Source organism: Rhinopithecus roxellana, chromosome 16 (assembly GCF_007565055.1).
Source record: "Rhinopithecus roxellana isolate Shanxi Qingling chromosome 16, ASM756505v1, whole genome shotgun sequence".
Taxonomy (NCBI): Eukaryota; Metazoa; Chordata; class Mammalia; order Primates; family Cercopithecidae; genus Rhinopithecus; species Rhinopithecus roxellana.
Genome location: NC_044564.1, coordinates 105,495,111 through 105,519,254, shown reverse-complemented (window position 1 = coordinate 105,519,254; position 24,144 = coordinate 105,495,111).

Genomic DNA, 24,144 nt, shown 5'->3' with positions numbered 1-24,144 from the left:
ACTTGGAAATATATCGTAAAGTTTTTATTTTTCCTTAATTAAAGACAGATTGACAATTAGAGATGAATGTTATATACCCTCGTGGAATCATTTTTTTTAAAGAGGTGTAAATATTAAACCAGTAGTGAAGAATACAATGATAAATAAATATTTAATTAATCCAAATCCCAGCAGAAAAAGAGAGAGAGAAAAAAAAGAAGGAACAAAACAAATGGAGATAACTAACAAGATGGTAAGATTTAATCTGAACATAGTAATATTACATTAAACATTATTAATCTAAACATATCAATTAAAAGACAGGAGATTGTCCATAGAATTTTTTTAAATAGTGATATGCTGTGTGAAAGTAGCCTCTTTAAATAGAGCAAATTTGATTAGTTAAAAGTAAAATGATGAAAAAAATACTCTAAGCAAATATTAATTAAAAGAAAGGTGAATTTGCTGTCTTAGCATCAAGTAGTCTTCAAAACAAGAAAAAGTACAAGGAACAATGAAAAAAATCACATAAAAGTAAGGAATTGTTTTAAAATTATAAATTGCCTTAAAAATTCAAAATGTGAATGTACAGAACCAAAGAGCTTCAAAATGCATGAAGAAAATGCATGAGGAACAGTAGACAAATCCACAATGACAAAGGGAGGTATCAACACTCCTCTCAGTTATGGGTAGAACAAGTAGAGAGAAAATCTATAAGGATACAGAAGACCTAAAAACCAGTTTGACCTCGTTGACATTTATAGAATGTCATTTTTAGAATGCCAATTCTATAAGTGTTTCAAAAAAGTTTCAAAGAATTTAAACCATATAGAGTATGTTCTCTGACAAAAACAGAATTAAACTAAAAGCCAGTAATAGAAAAATAACTGGAAAATTTTAATATATTTTAAAATTAAATAACACACCTATAAAAAACCCATAAGTAAAAGAATTCACAAGAAAATTACAATTTAAATTGAGTGGAGATAATAACATACATTATCAAAATTGGTGGGATGCACCGAAAGCAGTGCTTAAACAAAAAGTTATGGCATTAAAGGAAGACATTTATAAAATTATGCCAGAAAGGAAGAACTGTCTAGAATCAATGAGCTTTCACATTTGGAAACTAGATTTTATAAAGCAACTTTGAGCCCAAACCTCTGCATAGAGAGAATGGAGCAAAATTCCTCTCATACAAGTTTTGTAAAAGGCCGGATGTGGTGGCTCGGGCCTGTAATTCCAGCACTTTGGGAGGCTGAGGCAGGCAGATTACGAAGTCAAGAGATGGAGACCATCCTGGCCAACATGGTGAAACCCCTCTACTAAAAATACAAAAATTAGCTGGGTGTGATGGTGCGCACCTGTAGTCCCAGCTACTCGGGCATCTGAGGCAGGAGAATCACTTGAACCCGGAAGGCAGAGGTTGTAGTGAGCCGAGATCGGGCCATTGCACTCCAGTCTGGCAACAGAGGGAGACTCCATCTCAAAAAAATTAATAATAATAATAAAAAAATTGTAATAACATATCAAAATACATGAATGAAACTGATGCCAAGGGAAGAAATAAAAAATCAATTTACTTTGAATGAAATGTAAATGATAGACCAATCTTAAATGACTGTGAATTAAAAGTTTATGTAAAAATGGAGTTATGTATCATATCTAAATATACATGAAATGAAGCTGTAGCAATTTTTAAAAATCAACAATGCCATAAGTTAGAGCCTAAACAGAATAAGAGAGGGTTTAGTAAATTTAAATATAATATTCAACTAGAATATTACACAAAAATGATAATAGAAAATATTTTTTAGAAAGTTCATGAAGAAAGTTGGGAAGGTACCTCCCAAATGCATCTAACCAATACCCCCTAAGAAAAGAAAAAAGAGATATGCAGAAAAATAAAAATATCCTGAACAGCAATGGCTAAACTTTTTCAAACTCTAAATAGAAATGTAATTTAAAATTCACAAAGTGGAATATATAATAAACAATTCCACATCTGATCACTATGAAGTAAAATCAAGTATATACCTAAGACAAAAGATTAGTAGTTACTAGAAAGGAAAAACACATTATCTAAAAAGAGATGATAATGAGACGAATAGCAGATGTCTCATCAGCAATAAAAATGAAGAAAATTGAATAATATTTTCAATATCTTGAGGAAAAATAAATGTTAACTAAAACATGATACACAGCTTAATCACTGTTTAATAGGATGGATAAAATAAACACATTTTTAGACATCTCAAACTGATGATGATTCAGTACTACAAAAAATGGTACCAATATGAAAGATGTGTGACACAAGATTTAGTGACTAACAGTAAATAACTAATTTGTTTTTTAATAGGCAGAGCTAAAATTTTAGACAATAGAGTAGAAATGAAGGAGTTCAATTGTAATTAAAATGCACTAAAGTATTCTCTTTGTTATGGAAAAGAGAGATATACTGAAAATATGTAAAATTTTGTTGAAAATGTATAGTCAAATATGTTAAAAATATAAGAAGAGAAAATCAAGCTATTATTTCCAAATTGTAGGAAAGGAAATGGTACTAAAGAGAATCCAGAGAACACAATAGATATCAGGAAAGGATGAAAAAAAATGTGAAGAAAAAGTGAGTGTGGATAAGTGGGCTTTATCAAAAGCAAAAGCTTCTGTGCTCAACAAACATCATAAATAATGGGAAAAAACAAACTACAAACTAGGAGAAAATATTTGTAAATTTTATCTGATAAAGGACCTATAGCAACAATATAAAAAGAAACTTTGAAACTAATAATAAGATAACTCAATTTTTAAAAGGAAAGATTTTAATTACTATTTTACCAAAGAAGATATACAAATCACCAAAAATCACATGAAAAGATATTGACATCATTAGTTGTGGTGGACAAACTCCCCACCTCCTGGTGTTCACACTTTGTGTAATGCCCTTCCCTGGAGGATAAGTGGGGCCTGTGATTTGCTTCTGAGCAATATGGCAAGGATGATGAGCTGTCACTCCTATGTTTATGTTATATAAGATCTAACTAGACCTGACTCATTGGTTCCTGTACCTATCTTTGCATGGAAACATATGAAACCTACAATCACAAGAAAATGAATTCTTCAAAGACCTGGGTGAGCTTAAGAGCACATTTTTCTCCCGTCAAATCTAGGGAAAATTCTATCTGGTCAACAGCTCAATTGTAGCCCTGTGAAACTCTAAACAGAGGACCCAAATAAGCTATGACCTGACTTCTGACCCACAGAAACTGTGAGAAAATAAATGTGTGCTGTTTTATGCAGCTAAATTAGTGGTGATTTGTTATGAAGCATAGAAAACATATATATTAGTAATGTGGAAAGTGCAAATTAAAATCACAGGACAGATTTACCACTTTATACCCACTCAAGTGCCTTTAATCAAAAACCCAGACAATAACAAATGTTGACAAGGATTGTAGAGCAAAACGAACCCTCATACATTGCTCATGCAGATGAAATATTGGTGCAACCACTTTGAAAACTATTATGAAAGTTTCTCCAACGTTAAACAAAATTTACCACACAAGCCCACAATTACACTTCTAGGAATCTGCCTAGAAGAAATAAGAGAAATAAAAACACATGTCCACACAAATGAGGCATGTGACATTGTTATTAACTGACAAGAAGTAGAAACAATTCAAATGTCCATCAAATTGTAAATAGATAACAAAATGCATTACATTTTTACAATCAAATATTACTCAACACTAAAAAGGAACAAGCTCCTGATACATGCTAGAAGGATGAACCTCAAAAACATGCTAAGCGAAATAAACCATATGTAAGTCATCAAATACTGTATGATTCCATTTATATGAAATGTTCAGAAAGGCAAATCTACAGAGAGATAAAATATATTGGAAGAGCCTGGGGCTAGAGACCAGAACAGGAATTGATGCAAATGGACATGAGGGATCTCTCTGGGGACACAGATGTATTCTAAAAGTAGATTGTGGTGATGGTTAAACAATTCTGTAAATTTACTAAAAATTATTGAATCATGTACTTAAAATAGGTGAATTTTATGATATTTAATTTCTATCTTGAGAAATCTTTTTAAAAAAGCAGAAACTTAACATATTAGAGAGAACTACAAATGTAGTAGAAACATAATAAAATAATTTATTAAGATAAGGCTAACAAGTTGTTTATATATTTTTTTGAATTCAGCAATATGCCATCTTCAGCAGATATATTTTAAAAGTAAGTTTCAAAATTATTGATTAGAAAACATAGATAAGATGTTATTAAACATATAAGAATTGATGAAGCAATATTAATTTCAGCAAAAATAAAGTATGGTTCACAAGACATAAAGACAAGCAAAATAGTAGAGCAAACAAACTACAAACAGAGATAAATAATTGTAAACATTTCTACTACTAACAACAGAGTCTAAAAACATATTAAGCAAAAGCCGTCATAATTAGAAAGCAAACATGACAAACACTACTGTAGGGGGGCACTCTATTGTACTTTTATCAGTAACTAAAAAATATAATAGTAAAACAAAAAGAATATAGATATTTGAAATTTAAAAATAAGCCTGATTTTATATATGTGCAAATTTAAAATGTATTACTCTTTAATAAACAGATTATTTTAGAGTAGTTTTAGGTTTACAAGAAAATTAATTGGGAAGTGCAGCGAAATACTGAAATACTCTTAAGTGTACAAAAAAATAGATTTTTAAAAAGTCAGTATTAGGTTATTACAATTTTTAACATATTTCAAAAAAATTCAATGTTATACATTCCACATTTTCTTTCAAAAAACAATTAAATTAGAAATTAGTGGAAATATATTTGTTTGGAAACAATATTATTTTTGAATTACACTGAAGAAGAAATCAAAATAGATATCACAAAATACCTAAAACTAGACAATAATGAAAGTCCCATATACTAATATGTGTGGTATATGCTAAGTGGCATTTATTGCACAAACTACAGTCTTAAATACAATTATTAAAAATACATTAGTAGTTAACTAAAATAATAGAATAAAATTGTAATAACATGGTTTCAATCCAAGGAAATATTTAAATAAATATCCAAGATGTAAGAAACATTGATAAAGTATAAGATAAAATGAAGAACTAAGAAAAATGATAAGTTTCTTAGAAAACACTGGTAAACAAAGAAAACTCTAACAAAACTTATTAAGAACAAGAAAAGATGGCTCAAATAATCAATATTAAGGAGAAAACGAGGACATAGGATAGAGATGTGTAATTTCTTTCCTAAATTTATTTATCAGTTTTATAGATTCAAGGGGTACATGTCTATTGTCTGTTACATGGATATATGGTGTAATGGTGAGGTTCAGGCTTCTAGTGTACCCATGACCCGAATAGTGAACACTATACCCAACAGGTAATTTTTCAGACTTCACCCCCTTCCCTGTCTCCACTTTTGGAGTCCCCAGTGTCCATTATTTCTCTCTGTATGTCCATGTGTATCCATTGTTTAGCTCACACTACTAAGTGAAAATATGGAGTACTTGAGTTTCTGAGTGCTTTCACTTAGGATAATGGTCTCCAACTCCATCCATGTTGGTACAAAAGACATAATTTTATTTTTTTTATGGCTGTGTAGTATATATGCATATATATGTGTATGTATATATAGGATAATATATAGAATATATATTATAGGATAATATATAGAATATTATATATTCTATATATATACACACACACACACACATACACACATTTGTCACATTTTCTTCATCCAATCAAGATGTGTAATTCCTAATAAAAGGCAATGATCAACTTTAGGTGAACAAATCAGACAACACACATGAAATACATATTTAACTAAAATTTATCTAAAAATAAATAGAAAACTTGAGTGCACTAACAACTATTGAATAAGTTAAACTGTTACTCAAATATTTTCATCTTCCTTCCCTAAAAGGCACAAATTCCAAATCTAATGAGTCATCTTTATCAAACTTTTAGGAGGTATATTAATTTTTTTTTTTACTACTTTCCAGACAAGAGTAAAATCAGGAAAACAACCCCACATAATTCATAATCCAATCACATACTTAATAACATTGAAAAATATCTCAAAAGAAAATTGTATATGATTTAATCAAAATAACTATAAAAAATCCTAAATATTGAATGCTGCTAATATCAAATGGATTCATCAATGTCTTTATAAACATAAATCATTCTAACATTTAGAACATAAACAAGCAGTTTAATGAAATAATTATCCATTATCAGAAAATTTGCTTATGCAATTTACCCTCTCTCTCTCTCTCTCTCTCTATATATATATATATATAGAGAGAGAGAGAGAGAGTGAGAGAGTTATATATATATATATAACTATATATATATATAGTTTATTTGTTTGTTTTGTTTTGTTTCGTTTTGTTTTGAGACGGAGTCTCGCTCTGGTGCCCAGGCTGGAGTGCAGTGGCGCAATCTCCGCTCACTGCAAGCTCTGCCCCCTGGGTTCGTGCCATTCTCCTGCCTCAGCCTCCCGAGTAGCTGGGACTACAGGCGCCGGCCACCATGCCTGGCTAATTTTTTGGTATTTTTAGTAGAGATGAGGTTTCACAGTGTTTGCCAGGTTGGTCTCAATCTCCTGACCTCGTGATCTGCCCATCTTGGCCTCCCAAAGTGCTGGAATTACAGACATGAGCCACCACACCCGGCCCTCAATATCTTTTAAAAGGGAAATCCCCAGCATTTTATAGACGGTAGCTGTTTTTCGTAATAAACTTCTCTGGAAAGTAAAAATTAAACGTGCCTTCCTTAATTGTAATCAAATAGTAATATGTCATATATGTTAGCAAACACAGTAGTGAAACATTGAAAACATTACTCTTAAAATCAGAACCAGGATAAGGAATAATGTTATTGTTACTCTTCAACAATGTACTGGAAATTCTAACCTAAATTATAGAACAGAAAACAAAAATGGGAAGATGATTTAGAAAGCACAACATTGCACTGAAATTATTCTATGTATGTGTTGGTCCACAAAGAAAATTCAAGGGCAACTATAAACAAACAAATAGAAATAGTAATAGTTCCAGAAAGTTGTTTTCGTATTTTGGTCATCTTGTTTCTGATCCCTTGTGTTCCTCTTTCTGAGACCTTAGCTCAATTTTCATTTCATCTCGTTTACTGAAATCTTAAAATTTTTCATCTATTTTTAATAATGTTTAGCATTTCTTTTTGTTCTCCTAAAATAACTTTGCCGTATGTATTACTTCATTTTCATACTGCTATAAGAACTGCCCAAGACTAGGTAATTTACAAAGGAAAGAGGTCTAGTTCACTCACACTTCTGCATGGCTGCAGAAGGTTCAGGAAACATACAATCATAGTGGAAAGCAAAGGGGAAGCAAAGCACTTTCTTCACAAGGTGGCAGGAAAGACAAGTGACGAGCAAAGGGGAAAAGGCCCCTTATAAAACCATCAGATCCCCTGAGAACTGTTACCAGAACAGCATGGGGGAAATCGCTCCCATGATTAGATTACCTCCACCTGGTCTCTTCCTTGACACATAAGAATTATGGGGACTACAATACAAGATGAGATTTGGGTGAGGACACAAAGCCTAACCATATCACTGTAGAATTCAGTTCTTGTTTTATGGATGCAAAATCACTTTGGGAATAGTATTAATGGTTTTTGTTTTGACTTTATCCTACTCAGTAATTATTATTATAACAATTTATATTCATAGTTTTGGTAGTATTTGTTTTTATTTTGAAACTATGCCTCAAATTCTTACTGAGTACTTCCTGGTGTTTTATATTTCAGGATGTGACAAATGTTGGTAGGCAAGACTTCTTAGTGGGCTCTAGGATAATCAGATATTAAGTCCATCATTTGTCTGTGAGACCCTCAGATTAGCACATGCAGATTTTTCCTATTAAGATGTTTTTGTTCTTTCAGGCACCCATCCTCCTATCGCCTGTCAATATGTGTGTTCAGAAGGTGGGGAAAAGATAATACTTCCATGCTGTCATCCTGAGAGCAGAGGAGACTAAGGGCCACACAATTTGGAGTGAATAAATTAATTGAATCCCATTGTTTTCAGCTATCTCCATCAAATCTGCTTTATGCTTGCTATGCAGAAGTTCCCTTAGGTATAGCCCCTTCATTCAAATTATCCTAAAGTCAAATAAAACCATCAATAATATCCCCAAAGTGATGTTGCATTCATAAAAGAGGAACTGAATTCTACAGTGACATGGTTAGTCATCGTGTCCTCACCCAAATCTCATCTTGAATTGTAATCCGCATAATCCTCCTAAGGAAAAAGGAGGAAATGTAGCATAGTCATTTAGAGAATGGAGATAAACTGCCTAAATTAGAATCATAGCACTATCACTTCCTATACAGTTGACCTTAAGCAAGTTCACTTCTCTGTGTCTCACTATCCTAATCTGTAGAGGGATAATGTTAACACTCTACTCTTAGGCTTATTATACAATAAAAATATTTGTAAAGTACAAAGAATGTTGCCTAGCATATAGTAAATGGCATACAAGTATTGTAGTAAGTGCTATATAGGTAACTATGCTCTAGACAAACTTTCAGTTAGTCTCATAATGTTATGATCCATATCTCTTTCAAAGAGAATGGGTGCTGTCATGAACAGAGCTTACTGGAAATGTTCATTTCCATTGGTTTTCTCAGGGCTGGTACCTGCTCACCTATTCCATATTCAATATAAAGTTATTAGCCAAGGCCTATGCTATGCAGAATTTTTTTCCTTTACAGATGAGATATCACTCTGTTGCCCAGGCTTGAGGACAATGGTGTGTTCATAGCTCACTGCAGCCTCAAACTCGTGGGCTCAAGTAGTTCTCTCACTTCAGTCTCCCAAGTAGCTGGACTACAAGGGTTAAATATTTTTGCTTCCACCTTAGGTAAACCTTTCCTTAGGCTCTACGGTTGTAGTTTTATTTTCTTTCTGTCTTACTTTTTAAGATTTCTGGGTTCAGTTATCACTTCTCCATCTGCTTTTGTCCTCCAAAAGTTAGCAGAAATACTTTGTTTGCAGTTGTTCTCTCTCTTATTCTCATTGTCCCTTGTGAATCGATATGATTCATAGTCATATGCTTTTCATTTAGTAGTGATTAATATTTCAAACCACCATATTTAACCAGAAATTAATGTGTCATTTTTGCTTCTTCTTTTTGAAAATATTCTCAAGTATGGGATCTGTTTGGTTTAATATGTGTGTGCTCATATGTATGTATTTGTGGGGTTAATGTCAGCTGTGGAGTCTTAGCAGTTCCCTCAGAATACCTATCAGGAATGAAATGGCTGGGCTCCAAAACTCTTCTCCTCTACTCAAATAGAAATATTCCTTCTTTATTGGGTTTATTATTTAAAGAAAAGTTATTTGAGGAAACCACTAGTTACACTTTTGTGGTTACAAAAAGGACAAAAATAGAAAAAATATGATTGTGTGCAAAGGCAGAAATAAAACATTTCCTGGAGATGTAGGAAATATATATAGGTCCCAGTCATGTGAGAAATATGTTGGACTCTGGGAGTACCAACTACTTACTGCATGTAATTGGGCAACTGAATGATACAAATTCAAATCTTGGTATGGTTTGGCTCTGTGTCTCTGCCCAGATCTCACCTGGAATTGTAATAATCCCCATGTGTTGGAGGAAGGACCCAGTGGAAGGTAATTGAATCATGGGAGTGGGTTTTCCCATGCTATTCTTGTGATAGTGAAAAATCTCGTGAGATCCGATCGTTTTATAAAGGGCAGTTTCCCTGCACATGCTCTCCTTGCCTGCCGCCATGTAAGACATGCCTTTACTCCTTCTTCACCTTCTGACATGATTGTGAGACCTGCTCAGCCCTGTGGAACTGTGAATCCACTGAACCTCTTTTTCTGTATAAATTACCCAGTCACGGGTATGTCTTTATTAGCAGTGTGAAAATGGACTAATACAATTCTATTAATGCATTACAGTTGATATTTCAGGATAAATAAATAAAACACAGAGCAAGCAATCCAGAAAAGAGTCAGGATGTAAGGGAAGAGGAGGTTGGGTGTATTATACCCTTCAAAATAGAAAGGAAGATGAGAAGGCTATTTGAAACCTTCCTGTTCCAATTAAGAAACCTAGAATAATAACTACAAGAACTAGTAAAACGTTTTAAGCTATTTTGTGACCATGTTTATATTTTTCATTTGTATGTCCAGTCTGTCTTTTCAGTGAACAATTTTATGAAAAATCTGGCAGCCAGTTTTGGGGCTATTACAGAAAACAGTGGGTAGTGATATAAATAAAGAAGAAAGGAAGATAGACTTAGGCACTGGGATGTGTTGCAGGAAAGAAAGAGAATTTCATGCTGGTCTTGGCTTGCTCTGAGAAATGCACTAAGTTTAGGAACACCCAGAACTGTGCAATTCTCTAACATTAAACTTTCCAAGGATAAGCTACTGTTTTCTCTACTATGTCAGGAAAAATAAAACAGCTGTTAGGACAAATTATCAGTAGATATTATTAAAATACCTTAAAATACAAGTTTTCCTTCCACTCTATTCCTGAAAATATTGAGTCAGCATTGAATAGAAATGTGCACAGTTCAGCAGGTGCTCCTTATATTTTAATGGATTCATTTGCAAGAGATAAGTGCACAGTGTCCAAATTAGCTTCACATATAACTTTCGTTTTGCTCTGAGTCTCTCAGAGGAAACGTGATAGTAAACAATAGCTTGGACATGCTGTTCCTGATTAGATCCAAATTTTAAAAGCCGTTTCTTATGGTTTATCATGTGGTTGTTTATATCACTCTTTAGTAAGGGAAAATAAAAGGCACATCACAGGTGAGATGTGATGTCACTGACTAGTTGCTGTGCTGATGTACTCTCCCCATCTTTATATCGTTCAAAAAAAAAGAGAGAAAATATAAAACTTTTCATGGCAGAGAAAGGTAAGGTCTTTTAGGGGAGTGTGTGTTAAACTAAAGCTCTTGGCCCAATAGTGGATAATATTTTTCTTTCCTTAATAAAGTAAAGACGTTCACAGTTGAATTTCTTTTTTACAAATGCTCCTTCTCTCAGTCAAGTATATTCATTATGATTTCTACCCAAAGTCACTGACTTCTATCTCACAGAGAAAATTGTAGGGTTTGCACTTAAGAATTGTCTACCAAACACTAACATTTTCAAATCTTTGTGAAGCTCGTGTAAACAACTTTCTATACCCAACTTTCTATATCCATATAGCTCGTAATGGAGCTAACTTACAGCATGTGTTTCTGATAAGTTATGTAAGATGAAACTATGCATGAGGAAGTATTAGACAAACACAAACTGAGAGACATTCTACATAGTAACTAGCCTGTACTGGCCAAAAATGTAAAGGTCAAGATATATACACAGAAAAATGTGAGACTAGATTTACTAGTTGAAACAAGACTAAAAAGACATAACAAAAAAAAAATGCAATGAGTGACCTTCAATTAAATCCTGGACTATCTCCTTCCCCCCCCCCCCCCAAAAAAATAGCTATAATGTTATTTTGGGGACAATTGATGAAATCCGACTAAGAACTGCAGATTAAATAATAGTATTGTATCAATATTAAATAATAGAAAATTTCCTGATATTGAAAATGATAACTGTGCTGTGGTTCTAAAGGAGAGGTCCTTGTTATTAAGACATGTATAGTAAGTATGTAAAGGTAATACAGTATGATATTTCTAACTTGGTCTGAAATGGTTCAGGAAAAAAATTATACACACAACTTTCTTCTACCAAGCTACCCTACTGGTCAGAAAATAGAAATGAGAAAATGTCTCAGAAAATATAAAAGCATAAGTTGGAGAGATGGAACTATGAGAGAGAAAGAGAGAGAAGGAAAATAAGAGAAAAAAGAAAGATACAATGTCTCATAGCTTCTAATTAGAGGAATGCAGTGATTCTAGAGATGTAAGATTTCTGCTTTTACCTGAGAAGACAGATTTCTAAATGTGGAGAACAATCATACTTTAGGGAAGATGTTCAATATGTTGGTGAGCCCTTAATGATGGATGTCTGCAGCAGATCTTTGACATTGTGGGTTTATATGATTCCTATCCTTTTGTTGTTATTGAAGTGGAATCTCAGGAAGGAGACAGACTACTGTACATTTCTAGTCATTCTTTTTATTATACTCAATTTGTGCCTGTGTGTGTGTGAAGCAATATATATAGTATGATATTTAATTATATATATATACTATCAATAAGACAGTATTTTCAGAAATATATATAGTATGATATGTAATTATATATACATATATATATATACTATCAATAGGACAGTATTTTCAGTAAGAATTATTTTATGGAAACAAGGTACAGAAGGGTTGAAATGAACTGAGTCTTTATTCATCCTATAAAGTAAAAATACTTTCTTCCTATCTTGCCTAGTAAATCTTGGCCACTTGGTCTTATGTATCCATTATCATTTTTTAAGACTTCCTTTTTGATTATGTTTTGCTTCTTCCACGTTGAACTGATACTGCTTCCTTAATTTATGAAATTCTAATATCATGTATTATCAAAGGATAGTAATTCCATCTCTTTACTGTGAATTTATGAATGTAAGCTAATTAATTCACAACTTTAAATTGTTGAGGTCAGTAAATAGCATGAGAGATTATAAACACCTGGATTGAAAATCTAAGACCTTTGAATCAAAGTGTTTAGTTTTTACTTGATGTAAACCTTAATAAGTAAGAACCCTAGACTATTTGCACAAGTGACATGTCTCAGAACAAATTGATGGCATATGTACGATAAACTGTTTGTATGCATAAAAGTTCCTGATATTTACTGGAATTAGGTACAGCAGATGTCACATTAACATTTGGCAAGTAAAAGCCCATATGAATGATAGTAGAGAGTAAATAGTCTACAAGATTTTAATAGAATGTGTGTACAAACCAGACTTCAGAAAACTATTCAATTTTGAAATATATATATACTGACATTGTACCTGGTGAATGTATTAGAATGAATAGGACAAAGTAAAACTCAATGATTTGCAGAGATAATATTTTTTTTTAGGCATATTTACATCTTTCGAGTACTTTGTTATTTATTTATTTTTATTATACTTCAAGTTCTAGGGTACATGTGCATAACGTGCAGGTTTGTTATATATGTATACTTGTGCCATGTTGGTGTGCTGCATCCATCAACTCATCAGCACCCATCAATTCATCATTTATATCATGTATAACTCCCCAATGAAATCCCTCCTCCCTCCCCCCTCCCCATGATAGGCCCCAGTGTGTGATGTTCCCCTTCCCAAGTCCAGGTGATGTCATTGTTCAGTTCCCACCTATGACTGAGAACATGTGGTGTTTGGTTTTCTGTTCTTGTGATAGTTTGCTAAGAATGATGGTTTCCAGCTGCATCCATGTCCCTACAAAGGACGCAAACTCATCCTTTTTTATGGCTGCATAGTATTCCGTGGTGTATATGTGCCACATTTTCTTAATCCAGTCTGTCACAGATGGACATTTGGGCTGATTCCAAGTCTTTGCTATTGTGAATAGTGCCGCAATAAACATACGTGTGCATGTGTCTTTGTAGTAGAATAATTTATAATCCTTTGGGTATATACCCAGTAGTGGGATGGCTGGGTCATATGGTACATCTAGGTCTAGATCCTTGAGGAATTGCCATACTGTTTTCCATAATGGTTGAACTAGTTTACAATCCCACCAACAGTGTAAAAGTGTTCCTATTTCTCCACATCCTCTCCAACACCTGTTGTTTCCTGATTTTTTAATGATTGCCGTTCTAACTGGTGTGAGATGGTATCTCATTGTGGTTTTGATTTGCATTTCTCTGATGGCGAGTGATGATGAGCATTTTTTCATGTGTCTGTTGGCTGTATGAATGTCTTCTTTTGAGAAATGTCTGTTCATATCCTTTGCCCACTTTTGGATGGGGTTGTTTGTTTTTTTCTTGTATATTTGTTTGAGTTCTTTGTAGATTCTGGATATTAGCCCTTTGTCAGATGAGTAGATTGCAAAAATGTTCTCCCATTCTGTAGGCTGCCTGTTCACTCTGATGGTAGTTTCTTTTGCTGTGCAGAAGCTCTTTAGTTTAATTAGATCCCATTTGTCAATTTTTGCTTTTGCTGCCATTGCTTTTGGTGTTTTAGACATGAAGTCTTTGCCCATGCCTATGTCCTGAATGGTACTACCTAGATTTTCTTCTAGGGTTTTGATGGTATTAGGTCTAACATTTAAGTCTCTAATCCATCTTGAATTAATCTTCGTATAAGGAGTAAGGAAAGGATCCAGTTTCAGCTTTCTACTTATGGCTAGCCAATTTTCCCAGCACCATTGATTAAATAGGGAATCCTTTCCCCATTTCTTGTTTCTCTCAGGTTTGTCAAAGATCAGATGGCTGTAGATGTGTGGTATTATTTCTGAGGACTCCGTTCGGTTCCATTGGTCTATATCTCTGTTTTGGTACCAGAACCATGCTGTTTTGGTTACTGTAGCCTTGTAGTATAGTTTGAAGTCAGGTAGCGTGACGCCTCCAGCTTTGTCCTTTTGACTTAGGATTGTCTTGGCAATGCGGGCTCTGTTTTGGTTCCATATGAACTTTAAAGCAGTTTTTTCCAATTCTGTGAAGAAACTCATTGGTAGCTTGATGAGGATGGCATTGAATCTATAAATAACCTTGGGCAGTATGGCCATTTTCACGATATTGATTCTTCCTATCCATGAGCATGGTATGTTCTTCCATTTGTTTGTGTCCTCTTTGATTTCACTGAGCAGTGGTTTGTAGTTCTCCTTGAAGAGGTCCTTGACATCCCTTGTAAGTTGGATTCCTAGGTATTTTATTCTCTTTGAAGCAATTGTGAATGGAAGTTCATTCCTGAATTGGCTCTCTGGTTGTCTGTTACTGGTGTATAAGAATGCTTGTGATTTTTGCACATTAATTTTGTATCCTGAGACTTTGCTGAAGTTGCTTATCAGGTTAAGGAGATTTGGGGCTGAGACAATGGGGTTTTCTAAATATACAATCATGTCATCTGCAAACAGGGACAATTTGACTTCTTCTTTTCCTAACTGAATACCCTTGATTTCTTTCTCTTGCATGATTGCCCTAGCCAGAACTTCCAACACTATGTTGAATAGGAATGATGAGAGAGGGCATCCCTGTCTTGTGCCAGTTTTCAAAGGGAATTTTTCCAGTTTTTGCTCATTCAGTATGATATTGGCTGTGGGTTTGTCATAAAGAGCTCTTATTATTTTGAGGTACGTTCCATCAATACCGAATTTATTGAGTGTTTTTAGCATGAAGGGCTGTTGAATTTTGTCAAAAGCCTTTTCTGCATCTATTGAGATAATCATGTGGTTCTTGTCTTTGGTTCTGTTTATATGCTGGATTACGTTTATTGATTTGCAAATGTTGACAGACTGGATTAAGAAAATGTGGCACATATACACCATGGAATACTATGCAACCATAAAAAAGGATGAGTTTGCATCCTTTGTAGGGACATGGATGCAGCTGGAAACCATCATTCTTAGCAAACTATCACAAGAACAGAAAACCAAACACCGCATGTTCTCACTCATAGGTGGGAACTGAACAATGACATCACCTGGACTTGGGAAGGGGAACATCACACCCCGGGGCCTATCATGGGGAGGGGGAAGGGGGGAGGGATTGCATTGGGGAGTTATACCTGATATAAATGATGAATTGATGGGTGCTGACGAGTTGATGGGTGCAGCACACCAACATGGCACAAGTATACATATGTAACAAACCTACATGTTATGCACATGTACCCTAGAACTTAAAGTATAATAAAAAAAATTTTTAAAAAAAGTTGTGCTTAAATGAAGATTTTATAGTTTTCAGTTCATATATTACAAAACAATAAAGCCTTAAAATCATTTAGATAATCATCTGAGTATCAGTAGCAGTTACAGAAAGAATAATATAAGTAGAAAATAAAAATCATAAAGATCAGAGCAAAAATCATTGAAAGCAAAAATTAAAAAGAAGATAAAGCAACCCAAAATTTGTTTTGTGGAAAGCACTAATAGAAATGATAAACTTCTATTGATACTAATTGAGAAAATAGAAAGAAGGAATAAATAACCAATAACAGATAAATAATAGGATCTAAAATACATAAAAAATAATAAGGGCATATTATTAAAAAGTAGAAGTTAAATTTCAAAACATAAACAAAATGAATAAAATTTATCAGTGAAAAGATTAATTAAAACTGAAATAAGAAAAATTAGAAAATATGAAACTACCTACATTTATGGAAGAAAATGATGCCATAATTTAAAATCTCCAGGACACAGAGTTTCTCAACAATTAATTCTACCAAACATTTAAAAAAGAAAGAAAATCAAATTTAAACAAAATTTTGTAGAGAAAAATACAGGAAAACATGTTTTAAATTGTTTTATGAAGAAAGCATCTCATACAATTTTTTTAAAAACCAAGAAAAGAAAATTCCCAGCCAATCATTGCCAACAGTAGAAATAAATTGAATTCAGCCATGTATAGAGAGTGTAATATATCCTGAATAAACTTGAATTTACATCAGGGACACATTTATTTAATACTTTTGAAATGCTAAATATAATTTATCACATTAACAGTAAAAAAATCATGTGATACAATTGCTAGAAAATATATTTGGTAAAATTTGATAAAATTTCTCAGCATACTGGGAATAAATATCCTATAATCTAACACATAGTTTATTTTTAAAAATCTACATGATCGATGCCTACCAGTGAAATAGAAACAACCATTTTATCTGAGACTGAGGATAAGTTAGACATACCTACTAAGTTCACTTGTATTTAACACTGTACCAGCAGTCCTACCAATAAAATAAGGCAAGGAAAATAAATCAATTGAATAAACATTTGAATGAGAGAAATTAAAGGGTCATTGTTTGTAGGCTTCATAGTTTTTATGTAGATATAAAACAATCTATAAAAACTATTAGAATTGATAAGTGAACTTACTAAGATTACTGATTACAATATACAAAATTCAATTGTATTTTTATAAAAGAAAAACAAACGATTAAAATAGCAGTTTTTAAAAATACCATGTATAGCAACACTTCAGATAACCAGGAATGAATCTAATAAATAATGCAATATCCTCAAATCTACACAGAAAATATAAAAAGCTGTTGAGAAAAATTAAAGATATAATGATAGAATAAATGAGAGTATTTATAGTGTTCTAAAATTTAAATACTAAATATTGTAAAGATGGCAACTCTCATCAAACAATCTACAAATTTAATGCAATCATCATCAATGTCTCATCAGTTTTTTGAATCTAAACTGATAATTTAATTCTAAAATATATGTGGTGATATATAAAGCCAATAAGTACTAAAACCGTGACTAAGAACAAAGATGGAGGACTTACTATGCTGTGAAAGGTAAATAAACAAAGCTTGTAAAAATAAAATAGGGGACTATCTTGTTATGTCTGTGTTAGAGAAAGATTTTTTAAACATTACCTAATAGCACAAACCATAAATGAAATGATTATTATATTAGTCATCAAAAACATAAGGAATTTCTGTTAACTAAAAGACAACATTGAGGATGTGAGAAGGAAAGCCATATCATAACATGGGAGAAGGTATTTGAAACCCATATAGTCAACCAAAGGCTTCTGTGCAGAATATGTAATAGTTATAAATTAATAAGAAACATATGAACCAATCATGTTAAAATTTAAAAAAAAACTTAAATTCACTTCACTATAAAGTAAGCCCCAAAGATCAATAATCATGTATAAAAATATATTTAATATCATTAACCATCATGGAAAAGCTAATTAAAACTACATTGTGATACCACCACATATCTGCCAGAATATAACTCCCCCTTCTCCAGCAAAGTCCCATGGAGAAGTACCATCTTGGCACTCTGGGAAAATGTAGCCAGTAAAATCCTATATTTACATTGGGTTTGTTCTTGGATGTTTTCTTCTGTAAATGTTGAGGATGATTATGTGACACTTTGATCTTACATCTAAACCAAATTGGTCTAAAGGGAGTTACGGGAATCAGATTGAAATTGGATAATAAAGTGAGGAGAAATAAGCACTCTAAAATAAAAGGGATCAGGAAATGGCCTGGCTGAATCATACATTTTAGCAATGGCTGTGAGAGAAGTTTCCAGAATGAACTAAATTCTTCTGACTCCAGGAAATAAAAATGAAATTAGCCACATTGGAGCAAGGGAAACTGGGGAAACATAAGTGGTTTTTCAAGGCATTTGGTCTCAGAACATTTTTGCAATGGATTTCCCACCTTAAGGGAAAAGCGGCTCTCCTTGAAAGAAAGAAGTATAGGGATGAGTAGCGAATGTTCTAATGTCACTGCATAGGCTGGTGGATTCTCCCTTTGAACTTGAGAGAGATTGCTGAGGTTTGTGCTGTCCAGCCAGAGTTCGATCCCGTCAAAACTCAGGTGCTGAAGAAAATATGAAAAATAAGTTTTTTTTTTTTTTTTTTTTTTTTTTTTGAGGCAGAGTCTCGCTCTGTCGCCCAGGCTGGAGTGCAGTGGCCGGATCTCAGCTCACTGCAAGCTCCGCCTCCCGGGTTTACGCCATTCTCTTGCCTCAGCCTCCCGAGTAGCTGGGACTACAGGCGCCCGCCACTTCGCCCGGCTAGTTTTTGTATTTTTAGTAGAGACGGGGTTTCACCGTGTTAGCCAGGATGGTCTCGATCTCCTGACCTCGTGATCCGCCCGTCTCGGCCTCCCAAAGTGCTGGGATTACAGGCTTGAGCCACCGCGCCCGGCCAGGAAAAATAAGTTTTAACTACATTTTCTGACCACATTAAAATATTTAGTTGCCAATTAAATCCATAACATTTTATAAAGTTTCTGTCAGAGGAAGAATAGGAAATAACTCTGTGAAATGATTAGAAGCAACTAAGATTCTTGAGATAGGTATAAGTCTTAGAGTACCTGAACTGTATTCTTACATATTTGCTAAGCATAAAGTTTTATACATAATTTCTATTACCTGGGAAAAATTTTATTTCAGGAGAAAAAGAACTACTGGGTAAATCTGGGGAAAATTTAATGGATCACCCAAGGATGCCCATACTGATATTTAAAAATATGTTTGATTGCTTTTATTTTTAATGTGTTATTTCCTTTCTTGATGTGTGGTAGTTTAGATGTAATTTGTTTCCAAATGTTTTGTATAGATGTTTCTGTACTTATGACCACGTGTTTTCTGGCCACAATTGGAAATGCTGTGATGAATTATTTTTTGCAACTGCTTTGAGTGACAAACTTTTGCATTTTAAGTGTGAATCACTGATTATCTATATTACATATTACAGTGTATGGAAAAATCATAAATACTGTCAATAGAAGGTAGACTTCATTTATCATAAATCCTCCAACTCAAGACACTGTTTCTTTTTCACATAGTACTCAGCAAACTAGAGCCTGCAGGGAAAGGGAGTCTAATAATCTCAACTTTATTTCTACGAAACAAAAATTCTTCAGCTACACTACTTAAGAACATAATGTCTGTTAGAAAATTCCTTGCCCCCAGTAAAATGTAAGAAACAAGGATTTAATCTCTAAGGGAGACTTTCAAAGTAGAGTGCATTTTAGAATTCCTCACTATAAAAGTTTTTTTTTTTTTTTCAGGTTTACCAAAACAGCTAATGAAACAGCAGAAAACTTACTCCCTAGGCAGGATACATTTTACCATAAAGCTGTGGCAAAATTTCAATTGTCTGTATCAAATTCCCTTTTGTGACTCAGCATGAGAAATACTAATACATTTTGTTTCGTTATGTATTCACATCTTTATACACATCGCAGCTCATTAAAGGATGTAAAACTTTAAGATTACAAAAAATAATGATATGAATTTAGAAAAAGTTAAAAAGAGATAATTAGGGGAGGCCCAATATATAAAACAAATGGTAAAGAACTATACACTTGCTATAAATCAATTTGGACCTATTTATTTACTCTGAATAAAAATCGACATAATTGTTAAAAAGAAGAGTGGATAGTATAATGAAACAGAGGCATTATGCAATGAAGTCAGGGAATAAATATTGAACAGGCTTAATGTATTTTAATTAAGATGTATTTTTCTCCTCAGTGACTTATTCACTTTGTCTTCATATGGATGGGAATACAATTTTATCCTTGAGAAATCATCTACCAGGTGAAGTTTTTGCTAGCACACATGACAATAGTAAACTACCAAGGAAAACTCCAATTATATATCTTTTCATGTGATACATGCAAGATAAAGAATATGTTAGCTAGGAAAGCATTTGGCACATGCTAGGCGTAAAGTAACTTTTATTTCTATAAAGGGAAAATTGCCGTGAAATGATTAGTTTAATTACTATAAAGGGGATTACATGTTTTAGAGTGAACTAGCTTTTTCTTTGTCTGATGATGGATTAACACGATACATTATGTAAAACTGAAATGTGGTATTGAATGTTTGATTCAACCAGCTGTTTGAAAAAATCCTACAATGACAGAGAAGAATGATAAAGCTATTTACATTTGCTTGAGGCTTTCTGCCTTTCTTTGTACAAATTCTTATATTTCACAAAAGATTTCTATGAATTAATTCTAGAGATGTTGAGAGATAAATAGAAAGTAAAGAAAATTCAGTACTGAGTGGAGGCTATGTCAAGTATTAGGTGAAACTGTGTCCTCCAGTTCCAGATATTTATGCTCAATAATCAACAACTCCAAAACTTAGTGCTTAAAGCAATAAGAATTATCTCTTTTGCTCACAAATTTGCAATTGGAGTGTGACCCACTGGGGATGATTCACTTCTGTTCTGTACCATTTCTTGGGCCACAGCTGGAATAATTTGAATGGCTGGGCACTGGAACATCTAGGAGCTAGGAAAACATGCAGTCTCAGGGCCTCTTCATTTGGTCTCTCCAGTGGTCTTTCCATTATGGCAGTCTCATGAGTTATTATATGATGGTAGAGACAAGAACTAGTGTCATAAGATGCCTCATAGGAAGCTGCAAATCTTCTAATGACTAAGCTTCAGAAGTCCTAGAACATCATCTCCACCTCAGTCCATGGTTAAGTTGCTGTGACCAGCTCATATTCGAGGGGAGAGATATTAGACTCCACCTCTTAATGGAAAAAATTGCAAAGAATTTTTAGCAATCCTTAACCTACCATATCTCCAATGGATTATCTGTGCAGTATCTAGTCTCTCATTTTTTGGCAATTGTTGCACTCTTTCCTCAAATGTTACTTCCCATTTCGAATGTCTTTAAGGTGACATTCTCAATACTCTTTCATGTAACATTATTCTCCTGGCTACAGTTATTTAGACTAGAAATGGACCTGTGACCCTAACTAGACCAATTAGAGATTTTTCCCTGGAAATGAAAAAATTGTAAAATAAACATACAAAGGTTAATCTCTCTCAAAAAGGCTTTAATCTCTTAAGTGATTAACAAAGAATCAGCATCTGAGTACTTCTTTCTAGTAACTTCCTGGGCCTTCATCATTATCTTTGGATTCTGTGAGACACACAGCAATCTTTATAATAAAATCTACTTAGTAACTTAAAGCTAATTTTAATGCATTTCTGTTTCTTTAAAAAGAGCCATACCTAACAAAATATCTATATCTATATCTATCTATATATCTATCTATCTATCTATCTATCTATCTATCTATATATATCTATATATATATATATATATATATAAACAGCTATTGATAAGACTGAGGTAAAATTGAAAAGTCAGTCAATGGACATACCTAGAAGTCCAGATAAATTTACTTGTGTAAATTGAATAAGCTGGTGCTTTTGTTACCTCCAAATACTCATGCTACCTTTTAGTAACTACAAGTTGATACTTTGGTTCCACGTATTTTAAGGGATAAACCCTTTGCCCTCATGTCTTGATTTCACATTTTTTATACTCTCAGCCATGGAAGTGAAATAGGAAAAGTTCCCTAACCCCCATCACAGGGTGTGCCATGGGGGTGTGGCTCGCTTCTTCAGTGCCCCGTTGCTCAAACCTCTAGGGGGAGCAGGCATACAGGCAGACTGCGGGGCTCCAACCCCAAGGCAGGGTCTGGAGTGAAGTTTTACAGCTCCTGAAGCCCCAGTGGACATGTGTTACAGGGTGCTCTTTTAGTTTAGCCGTCCATAGGTAGCTCGTGTTAGCTCAATTAGACCTCCTGCCTTATCGCAAGGACAGAGGACAGAGGACTTTCTGGATCCCAGGGTTTCCCACCTTGGTGTGCCAGAAGAATCAGATCACACGTGGACTTGGAGAATGAGTGCAAAGTTTTATTGAGTGGAAGTTCTCAGCAGAGGGATAGGAAGCCAGAAGAGAGAGAGTGGGAATGTGGTTTTCCCCTGGAGATGGGCAGCTCAGAGGCCCGGGCTCTCCTCCAACCACCCAGCCAAACTCCATGTTGTTCTGCCAGTCAATGGCCTTCTGGCCTGCCGGTGTCTGTCAGTGTGCTCTTACACCGTGGTCTTCCTCTCAACATCCAGCTGCTTGTGTCTTCTTCTGCCAGTGTGTTCCCCTTGATATCCAGCCACTTGTTTGTCTGCCTGCTAGGGTCTCGGGGTTTTTATAGGCACAAGATGGAGGTGTGGCAGGCCAGAGTGGTCTTGGGTAATGCAATATTTGGGCAGGAAAACAGAAATGCCTGTCCTCACCTAAGTCCCTGGGCACAGGCCTGGGGTGGAGCCCTAGTCAGGGACCACTCCCTCCCCTTCCGAGCACTTCTCTGCCCGCCTTCTGTATCAGAAACAGTATGTTTTGCTATTGGTGGTAGCAGTCTTGAACCCAGAGATGATAAAGATGATTGAGCATGCAATGTCCTGATGCTGTTAAATAAGACTTGCAAAAGTTCATTTGAGTTTGGGATGATAGAGATCTGTTGTAAGTCTGATGTGAGTAAAAGGATTTGGAAGCAACAATGAAAACAAAGAAACAAAAACAAAAAAGAAAAGCACACAATACAACCAGTGAGAATAGGCATAAAAGAATACTCACTGTATATGTATTTTAATGAGTATTTTGCCATTAGCTCTTATTAAGAATGTTTACAAGGATTTAAAGAGAACATAAACTTTTCAGGATACATATTTTACCAGTGTTCTAGGTAGAAAAGAGATATTTCCAAGTGACCTGGTCCCTCCCTATTAGAAAATAGAAGGCCAGGTGTGGTATTTCACATGTGTAATCCCAGCACGTTGGGAGGCCAAGGCAGGCGGATCACCTGAAGTTAGGAGTTTGAGACCAGCTTGGCCAACATGGTGAAACCCTGTCTCCACTAAAAATACAGAAATCAGCCAGACGTGGTGGCGCACCTGTGATCCCAGCTACTCGGGAGGCTAAGACAGGAGAATCGTTTTAACCTAGGAGTCAGAGGTTGCAGTGAGCCAAGATTGCACCCTTGCACTCCAGCCTGGGCAATAGAGCGAGACTCAAAAAAAAAAAAAAAAAAAACAAAAACAAAAAAGAAGATAGAAAGACCTCTTCAAGCTAAACATCTGATGGAACATAGACAGCCCCCAGACTAGAAATACTTTATGGCAAAGTAGCATGTGGTTCAATGTCTAGTGGTATATTTCCACCTGCTCATCATGGAAGTAACAAACCCAAGATCATATCAGGCAAGGAGTTAAGAAGTGAAAGCAATAATAATTTTAAAAAAATGTTTGTCATCAAGAACTTGGAATGGGAGGAAGATAATTTCAGTAGAATCCAGATCTATCACAAACATACTCTTTTCTAGCATAAACGTTCTCAAAATGTTAACTCTCTTCTAGAATTCTTATGGCTATATTGATTTTTAAAAGCCACTTGAAAGCACAAATAACATGAGTGAAATATCTTTTAATTTATTCATGCCCTTCAGTTTTAAAACTACCTAATCAGAATCCCTTGAGAGGAAGATTTTAACAGTAAACTAGGGAAAGTGTAACCTAAATATCACAAGAAAAAAAGCAATATGGAAGCTAAGAGGTAACTTTTTTGATAAATTATGGAGGCTGTACTCTGTTTTATTATATCCAGACTTACAAATTAAAGTCTCAGC